We start from the raw sequence: 19,211 nt of genomic DNA, 5'->3' as shown, positions 1-19,211 counted from the left end.
GTGGTGGTTCTTGAAGCACTGACTCCAGCTGCAGTCCACTCTTTGTGAATCTCCCCCACATTTTTGAATGGGTTTTGTTTCACAATCCTCTCCAGGGTGCGGTTATCCCTATTGCTTGTACACTTTTTTCTACCACATCTTTTCCTTCCCTTCGCCTCTCTATTAATGTGCTTGGACACAGAGCTCTGTGAACAGCCAGCCTCTTTAGCAATTAACTTTGGTGTCTTGCCCTCCTTGTGCAAGGTGTCAATGGTCGTCTTATGGACAGCTGTCTAGTCAGCAGTCTTCCCCATGATTGTGTAGCCTACAGAACTAGACTGAGAGACCATTTAAAGGCCTTTGCAGGTGCAGGAGTTAATTAGGTGATTAGAGTGTGGCACCCGGTGTCTTCAAGATTAAACCTTTTCACAATATTCAAATTTTCTGAGATACTGATTTTGGGGTTTTTCATTAGTTGTCAGTTATAATCATCAATTAAAAGAAATGAACACTTGAACTATATCAGTCTGTGTGGAATGAATGTATACATTATCCAAGTTTCACTTTTTGAATGGAATTACTGAAATAAATCAACTTTTTGATGATATTCTAATTATATGACCAGCACCTGTATAAATATGTAATATTAGTTAACAAACGGGATAATAATGGGCTCATATAAGTAAATATGCTCTTCAATTTTTAAAAGGGGGAGAGAAAACTTCCTGTAGATTTTGTTGTTGACATCATCAACAAAAATAACGACACATTACATACAGGTTATATTTAATCTGTGGCAGGTCGACACTTGATTTCCAATGTAAAATCTGTCCTGAAGCAAAATCAGTTGAGAACCACTGAGTTAAAGGTACAGACAGGAGCAGTATATGTTAACTGTTAATAGTCATAGGACATTACTTTAAAAAGCTCACACAGCTGATGTTATTTTTCATTTAGTAGTTCATTTAACATCCTATGATAACATGTAAACTAACATGCTTTATTTATATAACATGTTATAGTTACATCATGTTTATAATTCTGTTTATTATAATACATCAGTCCACATTTCATTCGCACAGTTATTTTTTGGAACCCATTCAACTTAAAAATTGTTATAAATTGTAAAAAAAAAAAAAACTTATGATGACAATAATAATAATAATTAATTGTTATTAATATTATTATTGACTTTTAATTTTAAATACAACAGTAATATACTTAAGTCGTGCACTTTTTAAACCTTCACGCGTTTATTTTAACATTCTGAACTCTCCAGGACCTCCTGTATGTGTGTGTTTGTAAGCAAGTTCACAGTAGTTTAATTCACTTCTTATTCAAATTGTGGTAAAATGCACCTCCAGTGCCATTCTAAATGCATATTATAAGTTAACCAAACTTTTCAGCATCTACATCTGAGATGTTGTTTGTGAGAAGCGCTCAAATATTGTGCTAAAAATAGCCGCGAGTGTGTTTAAACAGAGCAGCGCCATTCAGTGACGTGCTGGAGCTGCGCATAATATATATTTACTTGTTAAACACACCCTATTGTGATACACAGAGCTACCGCACGTCTTCAATTGGCTTTGAATAAAATGCACGAGTCATATGAACTATTTTAATGGTATTTTAATTAGAGATGCACCGATTGCAATTTTCTTGGGCGATTTCGATTTCCGATTTTTTGCAGGTGTGACCTGCCGATACCAATTTTTTCCGATTCCGATTTTCTTTCTAAGAACTATTATTGACCACATATACAAACAAAATCTACCTTTCTTCAATGCTAAATTTTATTTTCATAATAAAATAAATTATTAAACATTACAATTTCCCCCAAACTGCACTAAGTTACAGGATCTTCTCTCACTTAAACAACTTTCAAAATAAAGTGCTCTGTGACTAGAAAGAGGTAGAAATAACAATTAACTGCAAATGAGTTGCTTTATATAACAAATGTCATTTTCCTCTATTTTTATAAATGGACCTTTTTGTCTTTATTACTCGTCTAACAAAACAATTCCAAAGATCTGAAAAACTGAAGTGTCCAATACGCTCAACTTACGTTAGATGTACAAATATCAGTTGTAAAACTGAGCACTGCTTCGGGAACGGCTTGCATACCTGTCAACACTCCCGGTTTTCCCGGGAGTCTCCCGTTTTGTTATTTCTCCCAAAAAAACTCCCGTAATTTGTATGGCCCAAACCACGTTATATGAATAAACAAATCAATATATTATTCCAAGGTGGTCCAGTTGCCAGATCTTGAATGAAACGTATCCTACTCACACAATCGACACATCATACACATTTCAAATCATTTATGACCACAATCTGGCAACCAAAACCCATTTGCGCTGTTGATATCTGACGAGGGATGTTAAATCAAGCATCACTGGTAGAGGGGAGGAGAAGACTCCGCTGGTGCTCCGGTGAAAAAAAACAAAATATACATGTACATGTACATTTAACAACAGCTGGATGGAAGAATTGAATTTCATATCCCGAAGCCATATCGACAATGCCCACACCTCTTGCAATGTGTGTTGCACTGATTTTAATATCGGACACGGTTAAATCACAACGGCAAAATTTGTATGTATTTAGCCTGCCTCTGCCATCCAGCACCCCCCTTCCCCTCTCCCGGATTTGTGTACGCAAATGTTGACAGATAACAGGCTGCATGTGTTACATGACACGAGATTAAACAACTCGGGCAACGCGACGTCGGAAAGTACCTCATACTCTGTATCGAGGAAATTTATCAGATTTCTGATCCCTCTGTCCTCAACTATGGAGAACAGCTGGTCATCCAGGGCCATGAATTCCATCATTTTCCTCGTAATTGCTTTGGTATTTTCTCTGCTCATACCAAGGAATGATAGGAGAGGCTGCTGACTTGTGGCTGGCTCTGAGCTCTGGCTAGCTTTAGCTGCTTTCACTTTTTAGCTTCTTTTTTAAAATGGGCATTTTCAGCTGGGTGATGGTGTTATAAATGTCTAATTAGGTTTGTTGATCCGAAAGTTATTGTGGTGGTTCCCCCACGGTTTACTTTGGCCTTTATTATTAAACATTTCGAACTTTATGTATTCTTCACTCATACAGTGAAGATCTCCCACACCAATTACATGTTTACATGCGGCTTTGACGTTATTGCCTGCACCGCTGGCAACAAAACAGACCGGCTTGGAATCGGTAAGACGTGAGGCTGAAAATCGGCATTTTCCACATGCTCGGAGTATCGGATTTGGATCGGGCTCGTCAGACCGATACCTGATACGTTCAAAAACATTCAGCCAATACCGATCAGGTATCGGATCGGTGCATCCCTATTCTGTACATGATTCCAAACTTTTTGCTGCCAGTGTATGGCGGGCAATGAAAGCGCATCCGAGCGTTTGCTGGCTTTATTCTGTAGCTATAATAAACATTGAATGTTTAAGTCAAATGTTTTATACCCTTTTATGCCATAAACTTTGTATACATCTGCTCCAGATATCCTCTTTTTTTCACAATTGTATTATAAATTATATTTAAAATGTAACATTAAGATGACAGTTATTTAAGTGCAGCCTTTGTAAAAATAGAAAGCCAAATGTGTAAAAATGTTGAACAGTTTAATGGGGAAAAATATTAATCGATTAGTAATTCAGAGTCTACTAGCAACATCAATACCGTTTAGCTGACTAATCTTGCACATCCCTAGTAAATAGTGGATGCGCAACATCATGGCTCTACAGTGCGAGTATTTCACTCGCATTTGCCCCTAAAAATAGACATGTGCGAACTGGAAAAATTATTTACGAGCACAGTGTACGAATAAAGATTACAAACGTAACCCCCTCCCCCCTTTTTAAGATAATTTAAAAAAAATTACAAGACCCACATTCCACAAGCTGCTTGTGCCAACCACAGTAGAGTTTTCTGTGATGACGCGGTCCAGTCAGAGAGAGAAAGGTGAACAATGGAAAAAAGTAGCGGTATAGGCGACATCGCATTTTAAGCGAAAAAGAGACGAGGAGAAAGAGGGATTTGGCGAGGGGGATTCGCAAGGTTCAACTAATGAATTCTCTTCACAAGGTTTACTGGAGACGGCTAATATTAGGGATGCTGAAAACAATGTTAGCGACGCTACCGTGACCCCAGCTGCCGGTGAAGGGAGAACACATAGATTCAATGCAAATTGGCTCAAAATGTTCCCATTGCTAGAGTTCGAAAAAAACGTCAGGTTCTGCAAATATTGTAGAGGGCAGGAACAGGTGGGCATCTCGTCCTTCGTGTCAGGAAACCCGCATCTGAAATAGTGATGGTCATTTTTTATCGATTCGGCTCTTGTAGGTGAACGTTGGGAGCTGGCTCGCACATCAGAATCTATTTATACAAATATTTAAAAACAAATTAAGATACGAATAATCAAAAGATTTAAAAATAACGAAAAAACTAATTAAATAATATAGGCCTCAATGCTCAAGTGCACACATTAGTTCTGACTGTCCGCTCAGACTAAAAGCCTCACCTGTTGTTCCTGTCAATCAGACACGCTGTGTCAACCAATGAACCAAAGATGCGTGAGGGAGGGCGGAGCCAACTTATGCTGTTCAGATTGTATTTATATGCACTTTGTTTATATACATTGAAAAGTTATACTTTAAATGCACACGTGAAATAACATCCTTCTTTTTTACATTTATTTCGATTTGTGGGATGCTGCAGTTTTGCAAATTATTTATTTTTCTTTGACATGGTGCATTATTCTATTATCAGTACCACCGCTAACTACATGCATACTACGCAGTTTGCATAGGGCATCAATTCCCTAGGGGCGCACCATCTTACCCTAGGATGGCACCAGAAAGTCCACCAGCTGCCCTTACTCGTTCTCTATACGTTATTTTGTTACCCGAAAACAGTTGCGGAACACAGACGCTCGCTTCACGCTCATATCACGTGTAGGGCATCAATTTGGCCAGCGGCGGCCCTGTCTATTATGCCGTTCAGATTGTATTCGTTTTGAATGGTTAGATTTATATGCACTTTGTTTATATACAATAAGTTATAATTTAAATGCAAATGTTTAATAGTATTAATTTTCATAACAAATCAATGCATTTTTAAATGCATTGTGGTTAAGGTAGAGTATAATTTCATTTAATAATTTTATTAGAATTGTTTTAACACCAATTATGAAAAGAGCCGGAATGCCCATCGCTAATCTGAAAAGAGATAGTATAGCGAATCATAACATCTCACGGCGGCATATCCAGTGCTCTGGATGAGACCGGAGAAACCATCAAGCTTGGTGTCAGCAGCCTTGAGGAAGCAAGTTCTGCAGTCTGAGGAGGAAAAGTGGAAGCAGCTGAAAATAAAGATAAACAGCGCATACTTCATTGTGAAAGAAGCTTTCGTCAAATTTAGGCTGCTTATCAGACTCCACCACAAAAACTGAGTTTACATGAATCCCACATACGACAATGTGTGGAGATGATCGGTCAAATTGCTGACATAATGAGAGATCGCTGGCTGACCTCTAAGTATGCCAGACGGTCAACATACAAAAGCAGCTGGACAACTGATATCCTTTGATTCTAGTAGGCATGGGTTCAATGTGTGATTTGGGTGGTATGTGCTGTTCCACAGATGTGTGTCCCTTAGTACATGCGCACACACTCATACACGCAGTATAAATATGTATGTAATAAATTGTTTGTTAATAAACTCTGTATAAAATTTTCACTGTGCTCCTAAATTTTTTTGTGTGCTCCTAAAAAAGTGTTTTTAAAAAAGAGCACATGTACTCCTTGAGAAAAAAGTTAACGTAGAGCCCTGAACATGTTTCAGTAAATGAGTGCTGCTCTGTTGACACACTTGTGGTATGTGCATGATGCGCTGCTGTTTTCAGCTCTAAGAGAGGCATATTTTTTGATTGAATACATGGAATTTGCATATTTTTTAAAAGCTAATATGTGACTAGAGGTCGACCGATTAATCGCACAATTTTTTGCATTTTTTAACATAATCGGCATCGGCCAATATCCAAGTATATCAAGCCGATTATTAGGCAGGCGCATCTGTGGGCAGACTAGTGGTGTTGTGGAACACGCGTTCGACGCGCGCTGCCCCTAGAGTCATTTTTCAGCAGAGTGAGCTGAGAAAAGGAAGGAGCTAAGTTCCTTGGAGAAAATGGTAAGGATTAAATTTGTATAACTTCTATATATTTAATTAAAACATTTTGATATTTTACTGCAAACTTCAAGAAAATATGCGACAAACGCGATTTGTTATAACTTTGTTATAACTTTGGATATTGATAGCGTAGTTGAAGTTGCATTATCACAGCAGAAGGGTTGCTATCATGTCACAATTAAGTAAGCAAGAATTTTGCAATTACAGACAGTGAATCTGAGACTTTTATTTGTTCTGTCTTTGTTAGATTTCTTTTTAGACCACACCTGAACAGTAATGTTAGTAGACCTTCCTAAAATTAAATCACTGTGCCTATATAATGTTTATCTTTGTGTAATTGTTTATCTTTTGTTTATCTATTGTTTATCTTTGTTTAATATACACTCACCCAAAGGATTATTAAGAACACCATACTAATACTGTGTTTGACCCCCTTTCACCTTCAGAACTGCCTTAATTCTACGTGGCATTGATTCAACAAGGTGCTGAAAGCATTCTTTAGAAATGTTGGCCCATATTGATAGGATAGCATCTTGCAGTTGATGGAGATTTGTGGGATGCACATCCAGGGCACGAAGCTCCCGTTCCACCACATCCCAAAGATGCTCTATTGGGTTGAGATCTGGTGACTGTGGGGGCCATTTTAGTACAGTGAACTCATTGTCATGTTCAAGAAACCAATTTGAAATGATTTGAGCTTTGTGACATGGTGCATTATCCTGCTGGAAGTAGCCATCAGAGGATGGGTACATGGTGGCCATAAAGGGATGGACATGGTCAGAAACAATGCTCAGGTAGGCCGTGGTATTTAAACAATGCCCAGTTGGCACTAAGGGGCCTAAAGTGTGCCAAGAAAACATCCCCCACACCATTACACCACCACCACCAGCCTGCACAGTGGTAACAAGGCATGATGGATCCATGTTTTCATTCTGTTTACGCCAAATTCTGACTCTGCCATCTGAATGTCTCAACAGAAATAGAGACTCATCAGACCAGGCAACATTTTTCCAGTCTTCAACTGTCCAATTTTGGTGAGCTCTTGCAAATTGTAGCCTCTTTTTCCTATTTGTAGTGGAGATGAGTGGTACCGGTGGGGTCTTCTGCTGTTGTAGCCCATCCGCCTCAAGGTTGTGCGTGTTGTGGCTTCACAAATGCTTTGCTGCATACCTCGGTTGTAACGAGTGGTTATTTCAGGCAAAGTTGCTCTTCTAGCAGCTTGAATCAGCCGGCCCATTCTCCTCTGACCTCTAGCATCAACAAGGCATTTTCGCCCACAGGACAGCCGCATACTGGATGTTTTTCCCTTTTCACACCATTCTTTGTAAACCCTAGAAATGGTTGTGCGTGAAAATCCCAGTAACTGAGCAGATTGTGAAATACTCAGCCCGGCCCGTCTGGCACCAACAACCATGCCACGCTCAAAACTGCTTAAATCACCTTTCTTTCCCATTCTGACATTCAGTTTGGAGTTCAGGAGATTGTCTTGACCAGGACCACACCCCTAAATGCATTGAAGCAACTGCCATGTGATTGGTTGATTAGATAATTGCATTAATGAGAAATTGAACAGGTGTTCCTAATAATCCTTTAGGTGAGTGTATAATATATATATATATATACACTCATATATATATATAAAAAACAAAAAGAACCGTTAAGAATACCGTTAAAGTACCGGATCGATAAGCAGTATCGGTAAGAGTAGTAATACCATTAAAACCTTAATGATACCCATCCCTATTTATGCCTCTGCTTCTCTTGGATGCTCTGAAAACGGATGTTAGAATAACATAAACATCGCTTCGCTGCACATGACGCTAGTCAGCAGATAACTTTAGTATACCGTTAGCTAGTAGTTGGATTAAACATGGTTAAAATGCTGGCCAAACAGTGTAAAGTGTGACTGTATTTCACTGTAGACTAGAGGGTCCAACAGGGGGACGTTAAGCAGTGCAGCTGCCGTTGTCTGAACTGAAGAACAACAGACGGTGCATCGTGGTGCATTTAAAGTTATTGTAAAATACCATTTTTCCATCTGGTGGTTGTTTTTTTGTTCAACAGCAATTTAGTAGTGAAATATGTTATTGTTATAAGTTATAGTTATTACTATATTATTAAATCATTCAATTTTGACCATATGGCCTAAAGTTTTTTTTCCTTTTTTTGCGATAATTAGGTTATGTCCAGTTGGCTTTGTCCTTCAACAAACAAAACAAACAAACAAACCAAAAATACATGTTTCAGGACAGTTTTTGGGAAGAGGGCAGGGACGGACTGACAATCTGTGCGTTCGGGAAAAGTCCAGAACGGCCGTCCAACCGAGGGCCGTCCGTCGGCACAAAAAAAAAGTATAATAAAGCAATATGAACAGCCAACAGTAGGGACACTAATACGATCACTTATATGCAACGTGTAAAAAAAAAAAAAAACTGAGGAAGAAGAGTCGGCCTACTAGCCAGTTTGTGATTCGTCCCCGGCCGCAGTCAGATTTGTAATGGAAGCAGGTCAGTTTAGAAAAATGTACAGTTTTGTACATGAGCTGCAGCCAGGACGAAATTAACCCTTTACGCACGTCACGCATCACACACACACACACACACACACACACACACACACACACACACCAGTGTGATTAGAACGGTCAGTGCACCGTGATTAGCTGCTAATATTAAATGTGCTTTCGGCGTTGGCTGGCGCTGAGCCAGAGACGGACGGCTCAGCGCTGTCATATCACAACTTAGTTTTCAGTGTTTTCAACCACATAATGTTTCTTTTAGGTTTTAGGTTTCAGACATATAATTTCATTTCACATACGTAGGTACTAAACAAACAATACAATACATTTAGAGAGACACAGAGTTTGTAAAATACACACTGATGTCTATGGAAACGGCAATAATATTCCTTTCCATAATAATTAGACACGTTTTATTCATATCAATCAGATACACATTGTGAAAGTAACTTTAAAGTTTACTCTATTCTTCTCCCAGTTCACCGGTCACTTACTTTCATGTATTTTGGGAGAAGTGGATGAATTAACGTGTTGTAGCCTAAATCCAACAGATCCGATTCTCTGAACTGTGGCACTATGACGGCGCCCATCGCTCACAGCTCAACTAACGCGATCGTTATAAAGGTGTTTAGACAACAAAACTCACCCACTTGCATTTATTTGACAATCTGAATATCAGATATTTCATGCTAACATGCTAACAAATGTGTGAATATTTTTAATAAAAAGGAAAACGGCATAAAGCATATCATCATTCATTCAGTGCTGTTGTGGCTGCGGTGTGTCACGTGACAAGCAATGACGCGTCACCATGGAAACCATAAAGTAAATAACGGTCTAAATAACAGTCAGCCAGAATATTTTACATTTATGTGAAAGGGTTAAATCGCCGGCAGAATGGCTAGCAGAAAGCGTAAGGAGAAAGGTGGATGGGAAAAAGTAAAAGAAAAGAGGGCCAACTTTCTCGAGACTGATGCAGCAAAATGTAAAAAGCTCACAGAGCTTTTTGGTTGCTGTGCAACTGCCAGCAGCACTGCATTGCTTAGCCAGAGTGTAACATTAGAGGACCAGCAAGTGGAAGCTGAGCCTGAGCATCCACAGCCTGGTCATGATGAGGGACAGACAGCAGAGTTAACTTCACATCAGCAAGAGGTCCTGGTAAGTGCCAGTAGCAGGACACATTAAAATAGCTTGTCTTTATCCCTATCTTAGCGAATCAGTAGGGGTTCAATCTTCAGCTGGCTAATAAGCTATCTTTAAATTCATTTGTTTATTCAGGTTGAAGATAGTTGCAGTACAAAAGATGACAGGGAGAGTGCAGGGAAGTGCCAGAATGTCCCAGGATGCTCTACAGCACAACATTTCAAACGGCCCAAGTCAGATAGTCACAGCCTGGAACAATTTTTTGCTAACCACCCTCAGCAAAAGCCTAAAAACCTAGTGGCGAATGGCCGGATGATGGGCCTATTTGGGAGAAAGTCCAGGGCTGTTTTTTAGCCCCAGTCCGTCCCTGGAAGAGGGTAGAAACGTTTTTAGCCTTGTATTACTTACAATGCACTGAATTATTAGCTGAATTCTGAAACATTTTTTAGATTTTATATCTATACCTATCTATAAAATGACTCGAAGATGACGTCAAGATACTATACAAAAAAATACTAACATAACACTTTTTTAGTCATTACAGTCTGATGGCTGAAAAGAAAACCACCCACTTATGGCAGCGCTTCACCCAGCCAACACCAGGGAAGGCCAAATGCAATATATGCAGCAAGACGGTAAGCATGGGGGCTGAGAAAGGTAAAAGTAAAAATACTACAAACATGTGGAATCACCTGAAGGCAAACCACCTCCAGGATTACAAAGAAGCAGTAAAAGAAAAAGATGCAGCAGCAGCTGCTGCTTCCGCCAATCTCAGTCAGCCTACTGTAGCACAAATATTCGATTCGCAAAGAAAATGGCAAAATTCTGACCAGAGGTCAAAAAAGATTGATACACAAATATTGAAATGATTGCTACAGGCAACCAGCCATTTACAGTGGTCTCGGAAGTTGGCTTTCGGCATTTGATTGCAACACTGGAACCCCGGTATAGCCTCAAGACTGAAAAATACTACCGCACAGACATGCTGGAAAACATAATGAAAGATGTGGAGAGGAAAATCAAAACACTGATCACCTCAGAGAATGCTGGCCCTCATTTGTCACGACAGACTGTTGGTCTGGGGAGACGGAGTCATTGATGAGTCTAACATGCCATTTCATTAATAGTGACTGGGAAAGAAAACAAGTGGTACTAAATGTTAAGGCCATGTCTGGCTCCCACACTGGAGAATACATCAGCAAGGTGCTCCTTAGCATGCTGAAACATTGGGACATCACCCACAACAGAGTTGTGCTTGTGCTCCGAGACAGTGGTGCTAATATGATTAAAGGCCTCGGATTGGCAGAAATACCAGATCTCAGCTGCAGTGCACACACATTACAACTTGTGGTAAATGAGGGCATCAGCAGTCAGAGAGCAGTGGGGGATGTTATCGCCAAGATAAAGACATGTGCTACACACTTCAGCCACTCTGTGCTCGCAAAACAGTGTCTGAGTGACATTCAAGAAGAACTTGACCTCCCCCGGCACAGCATAATTCAGGCTGTTCCCACCCGTTGGAACTCCACGTTACACTTGTTGCAGAGGATGCTGGAGCAGAAGTGTGCTCTGAAAATGCAGGAGAACATGGAAAATTTACAACCCCAACTGCAGAACAGTGGGCCCTCATCTCAAATTTGATCGAGACACTGGGCCCCGTTGAGGAAGTCACTTTTGAGAGGAGTAAGGCAGAGGCGTCCATCTCCTGCGTCATTCCCAGCATTGCTGTGCTGAAGATGGTGCTTCAGGCAGAGGGTCCCACTACCAGTGGCATCAAAACACGATGGAGGAGAACAGATGTTTGGTGTTGGCGACGCTGCTGGATCCTCGCTATAAGGGTCAGATCTTTGCAGTGGAGACACTGAATAAGGCCAAAGAATGGGAGAACGCCATCGTGTCTGAACAGTGCAAAACAGCCACCACTGGAGTCCAAGAATCAGATCCGAAACGGAGACAGGTGGAGGAAAAGGAAGAACAACCCGGTCCCTCTGGTCTTCTTGAACAGATGTACGCAAACATTTTGGGGGCACATGGTGGAACTCCTGCTGAAGAAAATGATGAGCAACACATCACTGAGCAGCTGGATCAGTACCTCCGAAAGCCACAGATTGACAGACAGACTGGTCTGCCACTAGAATGGTGGAAAGAGAATGCATCCCGCCTATACCTTCTTGCACCACTTGCAAGAAAATTCCTCTGTCCACTGCCATCCTCTGTTCCCAGCGAGAGAATATTCAGTGAGATTGGGATTATCTATGAAAAGAAGAGGAGCAGGCTCACGGGGGAACATGCAGAGCAGTTGTGTTTCCTGCACTACAACCTGCAGCTCTTAAACTGGGAGTATTAGCCTAAGAACTTTCAGTGGAGAATGGGTGGGCTGAAGAAGACTCAGGGTCTGGAAGTTGGATTAAAACTAAATATAATATTATGCACATTCCTTTTTGTATTGTTGTTTACAAATCTTCCTTCCCTCAGAAACAAGGAGATGGCGCTGCTAAGTCAATTGCACTAAAGCAGAATATCTAATGCTGCTAAGTCAAGTGCACTAAAAACGTGTTTTTCACTTAGTAACTTCAAGACTGTTTTATTGTGATTAAGATTTATTGTGTTCACTTGTTACTTACTGTATACATTTTTATTCAAACCTAAAACAAAGAAATCTTGCTGGTTGCTACTGTGTGTCAGCACTACTATTGTTAAAATTGTTCATTTATTTTATTGTTCTCAGAAGTTTGATAAATGCTGCTAAGTGCACTGAACCTTATTTTTTTCATTGAAAAGTTTATTTGACACTTTATTTTCCTCTTATTTTCTTCTGCACTGCATTTCCGAGCGTTTTCCCTGGTTTCATGTCTCTTGGTTTTCTGGATTTTTTCGCCTGTTCCGTGGATTACTCTTTATACAATATGTTTTTACATTATACATTTTTAATTTAAGTGTACAAGTGCAGATTGGTCAAGTGTTCAATACATTTTTTTGTTGAGAAATTTTGTCTATCTTAAGTAATTATTTGTGTTACATTTTATCTTTCAAATAAAAGGTTCAAATAAGAGGTTAAAAACAAGCACATATCGGCCAAAAAAAATCGGCAGCATTAATCGGCATCGGCCTGAAAAAACCCATATCGGTCGACCTCTATATGTGACCACAATGACAAAAAACTACTAATAAAATAACATTTGTCAAAATATTTTTTTTGTAATGTACCAAGTTATGTCCCCTAAAAGCATTAGCTGATTTATTTTTTTTTGGCAAGCAAAAAATACATTTTAATAGAAATATACCCAAATAAATTGGAATCTAATCAAATTGAATAAAAATCAGAATCTAATGAAGAGCTCATGAATCGGAATCAAATCTGTAAAAGTTTATCAATACCCAGCTACAGGACATAAATTTTACACTTCTCCTTATTCATTCATTTCAATTTTAACCTAAAATATTGATGATAAAAATTGTCCATTTGTCAACTTCCCAATAAAATTACATTTATTAGCTCAGTTAACAGACAATTTTTTTTTTTCATCATAAATCCCATGTTTACAATCCAGGACCAGTCTGTGAGATTACAAATCATCTATCACTACTCAGACATGTTTTCCCAGAAAAAGAACAGATGTTACTAAATAACTCCCTCTATAGGTTTTCCCTGACAAGCTACAGTATATCCTCATGTACAGTGCAATCATTGGTTTTTTGCTCCAAACTCAAGATGAACAAAAATCTAAAAAACTTTTACAGGCAAAAAAAGATTAAAAGGTAACCAACAAGAAACTGGGCTGTTTTAAAGGCAAAGGTGGCCACACCAAATATTGATTTATTTTATTTTTTTACGATGTTAACAATGAACAATAAAAATGAAAACAATTTATGGTTTTATTTTTGAAGACATCCTCACTATGCAACATTTTTCATAAGTGCCTAAAACTTTTGCACAGTACGTTTTTTTTTTTTTTTTTTTTTTACAAAGTTTCATCAAAATGACCAAGCTAAACTAAATTATATTTTACTACCCCAACAATCATCTATTGTATCAACGTGATCAAGATCACTAACAGAGTTTGATTTAGGCAGTGACTTTTATTTTAATTGATGGATTATTGGTTGAGCATTATAGAATGTGTGGAATTAAGCTGTAATCTGTTTTAATTTAATTCCTTTTAAAGTTTCATACCCTGACAAACTAAAGTAATTCAGGCAAAGCCATCAGAGACCATCCTTTAAACATGTAATGCCATGTGAAGCCCAATAATGTGAAGGTACCACATCATATGACCAGCTGAATGCTCTACTTTGAGTGCCTTTAAGTACCAAATAATTAATAAAATTCTGCAGGACAATGACTGACAAAAAATGCATCTCTCATTGAATGCATTTTCACATATGAATTGAATCAAAAAAGCTTATGAAGCCATCTGTCTGATCACAGCATTACTGGCATCCCAAATGACACCAACTATCATGTCAATGTGGTCATCAAACACGAAGCGATATTATGGTATTTTATGCATTTCAGATGCTAATTCTCCAAAGCTGATCCTTGCCACGAGGACAATTGTCAATCAACAACACAGATGCTATATGAAGACTGTAGTATGAGAAGAAACACTTGTTTTAACCATATACATTTCACCAACTGTCCGAACAACCCGTGTAGTAAATGGTTTAATATGACAGACTATAACTGCATTTTTTTATTCGCCTTTATCGTGAGATCTATATAATGAGCATAGTAATAAATGCTTTTTCTTACCCAACAAATGTAAAATGTATACATAATATAGCACTGGAATCAGGCAAGAGACAATGGCAGGTTGGTTGCAACTACCACATGCTTCATCATTTCACCCCTCCGACCTCCTCTAGCAACTTACCGTGCGATGAATGTGTATTAGCCTACTCCCGTATTAATCCATCAACGTTCATTTAACGTGGATATAAAAAAATATGCTACTCCATTTTCTGTATTTTTCGCAGCGTTTCGGTGGCGCTGGGTTTGATGTTTGATTGGAGATGAGTGATTAGAGGCGATCACGAACGCTCAACGAGTTAACACACACAGACGCTAAGAAGAGTTGTGGGCGGGGCTGGGATGCTAATATCCAATCCTATAGCGAAGGCGTTTCTCATTAATATTAATAACATAGTGTCCGTTCACCCAGTGGACTGTCAGTGTGATCAAATTCATTTTCATGATTCTCGCCTTCGTTTATGGAATGATATTCCGGACATTATTCAAAAGGAATTGCAAATTGTATTTGCAATTGCGTTTTCACTTTGTGGACGCATAAAATGTGACATAATCCAAACGCAATTGCAAATCGCGCATTACCGTTTGCATTTTCGTTTAAGCGAACGCACAGTGACTGCCAAATTACAAATGGAAAAGCAAAGTCCGTTTGCAACTGTGTTTCCCATATCTTACGAGTTTTGGCCCTGTCATATTTAAATAGCTATTTCAATTACCACGTCTGCTTTTTCACTTTCTCAGCATTGCGTATGTAGCCAGCCAAAACTCAAATGGAATACTATTTTTTTTTTTTTTTAATTAACAAACAGAACAAGACGATACATACAAGAAATATAAACAATCTTTCAAAACAAAAGAGAAATTATGGTTCAGAAAGGAAAAGTTAAGGGAGGAAATGTGAAAGAAATTTAAATATATTCAACAATAGTCTAAAAAGAAAAGAGAGTAAGAGAAGAAAGAAAAAAAAAGGGAGTAACAAAAGAAAAAACATTAAGAGAGAATATTAAACATGGGACTAATTCTGGATGTTTATGTTTTCATTGCTTTCTTGTTAACAGAAGTTGAAATTGTATTTAAATACATCTTCAATTTTTCTTTGAAAAAGCTAAAGTGGGGTTTACTTTTCATATATTTACATTTATGGATATGAAACTTTCCAATATATAAAAGAAGGTTTATACAAAAACATGCATTAATTAGATTCTTGTCTTTAACATAAACTCCAAAAAGAATGTGTCTATATGATAAAGAAAAGTTACATAAAACCTTTTGGACAATCACAGCATCAATATTCTTCCAGAAAGACCGAGTAAAAAGACATTCCCAAAACAAATGATCAACAGTTTCAGAGGAGGCTTCACAAAAAGAGCAGAAAGTATCAATATAATTTCTAAATTTCTTTAAAAAAGTATTTAACTGGATAAAATCTATGAATAATTTTATAGGATATTTCTTTAACTTTATTAGTTAGAAAGAATTTCTGAGGAAGTGTCCAAACATATGACCATTTAATATCATCAAAAAGGTTATTCCAATAAGAAATGAAGGAAGGAATTGAAGTAACAGGGTCCAAAAATAATGACCTAATTTTATAATTGGATTTATGTATTGAAAAACAAATAGAACCAACCACAGTAGATTCAGGGCTAGGGGAGAAACAGAAGTCACTGTAGCACTATTATTGTTTCTAAACAGCATACAGATTTCCAAAGAGATGGCCTTGAAAACTATATTAAATTCTTTACTAGATACTGGGAATTGGTATCCTGAAACAAAATCGGAATAATTAAATAAATTACCTTCACTATCAAATAGCTGGTTTACTAATATCACCCCATTATTGAACCAGTTTTCAAGAAATAAAGATTTCCTCTTATGAAGATTATTACAGTTGTTCTGTGGTATCCTACATTTCTGAATATACTACATGTTACAAATTAAAAAATTGTGTGGCGAGAAATTATGCTTGTAAATAAGTTTCCAAGCCATAAGCATCTGCTGATGATAATTGGAAAGTTTGACAGGAAGTTTACTAATTGAATAATTGCACATTAAAAGAAAATGTATACCTCCTAATTGAGAAAAAATATATCTTGGGATTATACTCCAAATAGAAGATTGATTGTGAAGGAAACGTTTAAGCCAATTAATTTTTAAGGTATTGTTAAGAGAATCAAAAACAATGAAATTTAAGCCACCTTTATTATAAGAATTCAAAATAACTGATTTTCTAATACACAAATGGAATACTAATTCCCTTAGTATTTCCATTTCCGATGCCTTACACAGAAACCTGTCAATCAGGGTCAATGGTGGGATTATGCTATGGAGCGTGTTTGTCTTGGGAAGTGACGTCACTCACAGTCGACGGTCAAGAGGTGATGCCCTGAACAGACGCCGGTTTATCAAATCAAATCAAATCACTTTATTGTCACACTACCATGTACACAAGTGCAACAGTAGGTGAAATTCTTGTGTGCAGTTCCGAGCAACATAGCAGTCATGACAGTGACGAGACATATACCAATTACAGTAAACAACATACACAAAACAATTTACAAATCAAATGTACACATACACAACACAATAATTATATACAATGTACAGTAAACAATACACACAATATACAATACAATAAGTAGGAGTATATGAAAAAAAAAAAAAATATATATATATATATATATATATATATATATATATATATATATATATATATATATATATATGAAGTAGTATATTGAGGAGAATATGTTGACAGTCCAGTGTGAGATTATAGATGAATAAAGTGCAGTGCTAATTACTGATCCTGATAGACTGTGAGTGATGTCACTTCCCAAGACAAACACGCCCCATAGCATAATCCCACCCTTGACCCTGATTGACAGGTTTCTGTGTAAGGCATCGGAAATGGAAATACTAAGGGAATTAGTATTCCATTTGAGTTTTGTCTGGCTACATACGCGACGCTGAGAAAGTGAAAAAGCAGACGTGGTAATTGAAATTGCTATTTAAATACGACAGGGCCAAAACTCGTAAGATATGGGAAACACAGTTGCAAACGGACTTTGCTTTTCCATTTGAAATCTGGCAGTCACTGTGCGTTCGCTTAAACGAAAATGCAAACCGTAATGCGCGATTTGCAATTGCGTTTGGATTATGTCACATTTTATGCGTCCACAAATTGAAAACGCAATTGCAAATACAATTTGCAATTCCTTTTGAATAATGTCCGGAATATCATTCCATATTCGTAGTAGTAGAATTTGTTATTTTGCGATGAGGATACGCATAAGGGAATCTGATTCATTTTAACAAATCGGTTCGTTAGGACGTTCCTTTGGGATGAACTGATTAAAAAATGATTCACTTGAGTCATCACTGAACGTGTTCCCGTGCGGCATTATATGGAGGCCTACTTATATTACTTTTGTGATTAACTGTCTTTGTATTGTTTACTGTTAAAAATGAGAGCACTGTTAAAATTTTTCCCAACTTCCCAATATTGATAATAATGTCAAAGGCATATTTTGCGTTCAATACAAGTTAAGCTCATTCCACAGCATGTGTGGCATATTGTTGATTATCAATTTTTTATTTTTTATTTTGATTCGTCACTCATTTTCTTTAAAAACAAAAAAGAAAGCAAAAAAGAGGTTCCAGTTAGGCCCTTACAATGGAAGTGAATAGGGATAATTTTTTTAAGGGTTTAAAGGCAGAAATGTGAAGCTTTTAATTTTATAGAAGCAATTACATTAATTCTTCTGTTTCAACTTGTGTACTATTTGAACTGTAACGTTGTTTAAATTGTCATTTTTACAGTCGTTTTATGGTTTGTTGACATTACATCGTCATGGCAATAAGTAAAATTTTATATAACTTTACACAGAAAAGCTTAGTAAGTGATTTTATCACACTTAAATAGTTAACATATTGTTACATTTACATTTATGCATTTGGCATTTTATCCAAAGCGACTTACAGAGCCCTTAATTACAGGGACAATTCCCCTGGAGCAACCTGCAGTTAAGTGCCTTGCTCAAGGACACAATGGTGGTGGCTGTGGGGTTCGAATCAGTGTCCTTCTGATTACCAGATTACCAGTTATGTGCTTAGACCACTACAGCACCACAACTCCATATCTTGTTAATATCTTGTGGCTATGCTTTTTGCAGAAAAAGAGGGACAAGACAAAATTTGTTTTTATGATAATCAACGTTATGCCACAAATGCTGTCGATTAAACTTAACTTGTGTTGAAACTGGAATATTCTTTTAAAACTGGAGTTTGTAATTGCTGCGCCAGTAGCGTCACAGAACAGAATTGCAAACTAAATGTTTTTCTTTTTTTCGAACAGCCTTCTAAATACAGCCCCTGTCTACTTTTTATCAAACAAACAGATAGTCCCACCCCTGCTATAAAAAGGAATTTTTATAGCTCCACAGAGATACAGTGTTTACAGTTTTTGAGAAAATTAAACTACAAATGGCTAACTTGGATTTGCACTTTAATCTGGGATGGGAGAAAGTATTTTAACCAGAAAACAGGAAAAATTTAAACACGTCAGCTTTAAGCTAGCCTAATAATATTTACTATTCAAAACCGTTGGCATAGTGTTACCATCTCACAATTTTATTCCTG

At 37.6% G+C, this 19,211-nt stretch overlaps 1 protein-coding gene and 1 pseudogene across 6 annotated transcripts in view; one reads left to right on the top strand and one right to left on the bottom strand.

Annotated features, from left to right (window-relative positions):
- LOC127635633 (phospholipid phosphatase-related protein type 1-like) overlaps positions 1 to 19,211 on the bottom strand; it is a 206,971-nt gene that overhangs the window by 178,546 nt on the left and 9,214 nt on the right. Inside the window, exon 1 of one of the 6 annotated variants that reach the window (XM_052115792.1) lies at positions 14,698 to 14,856. The exons of the other annotated variants lie outside the window; for them this stretch is intronic. The gene's annotated coding sequence lies outside the window, so the exon portion shown is untranslated. Of the gene's footprint in view, positions 1 to 14,697; positions 14,857 to 19,211 lie in introns of those variants that run through there. 6 annotated transcript variants of the gene reach the window in all.
- On the top strand, positions 10,504 to 12,170 carry LOC127635489 (zinc finger BED domain-containing protein 4-like; annotated as a pseudogene).

Source organism: Xyrauchen texanus, chromosome 43 (genome assembly GCF_025860055.1).
Source record: "Xyrauchen texanus isolate HMW12.3.18 chromosome 43, RBS_HiC_50CHRs, whole genome shotgun sequence".
Taxonomy (NCBI): Eukaryota; Metazoa; Chordata; class Actinopteri; order Cypriniformes; family Catostomidae; genus Xyrauchen; species Xyrauchen texanus.
Note: the sequence above shows the minus strand (reverse complement) of the source record. Positions and strands in the feature narration are given on the sequence as shown.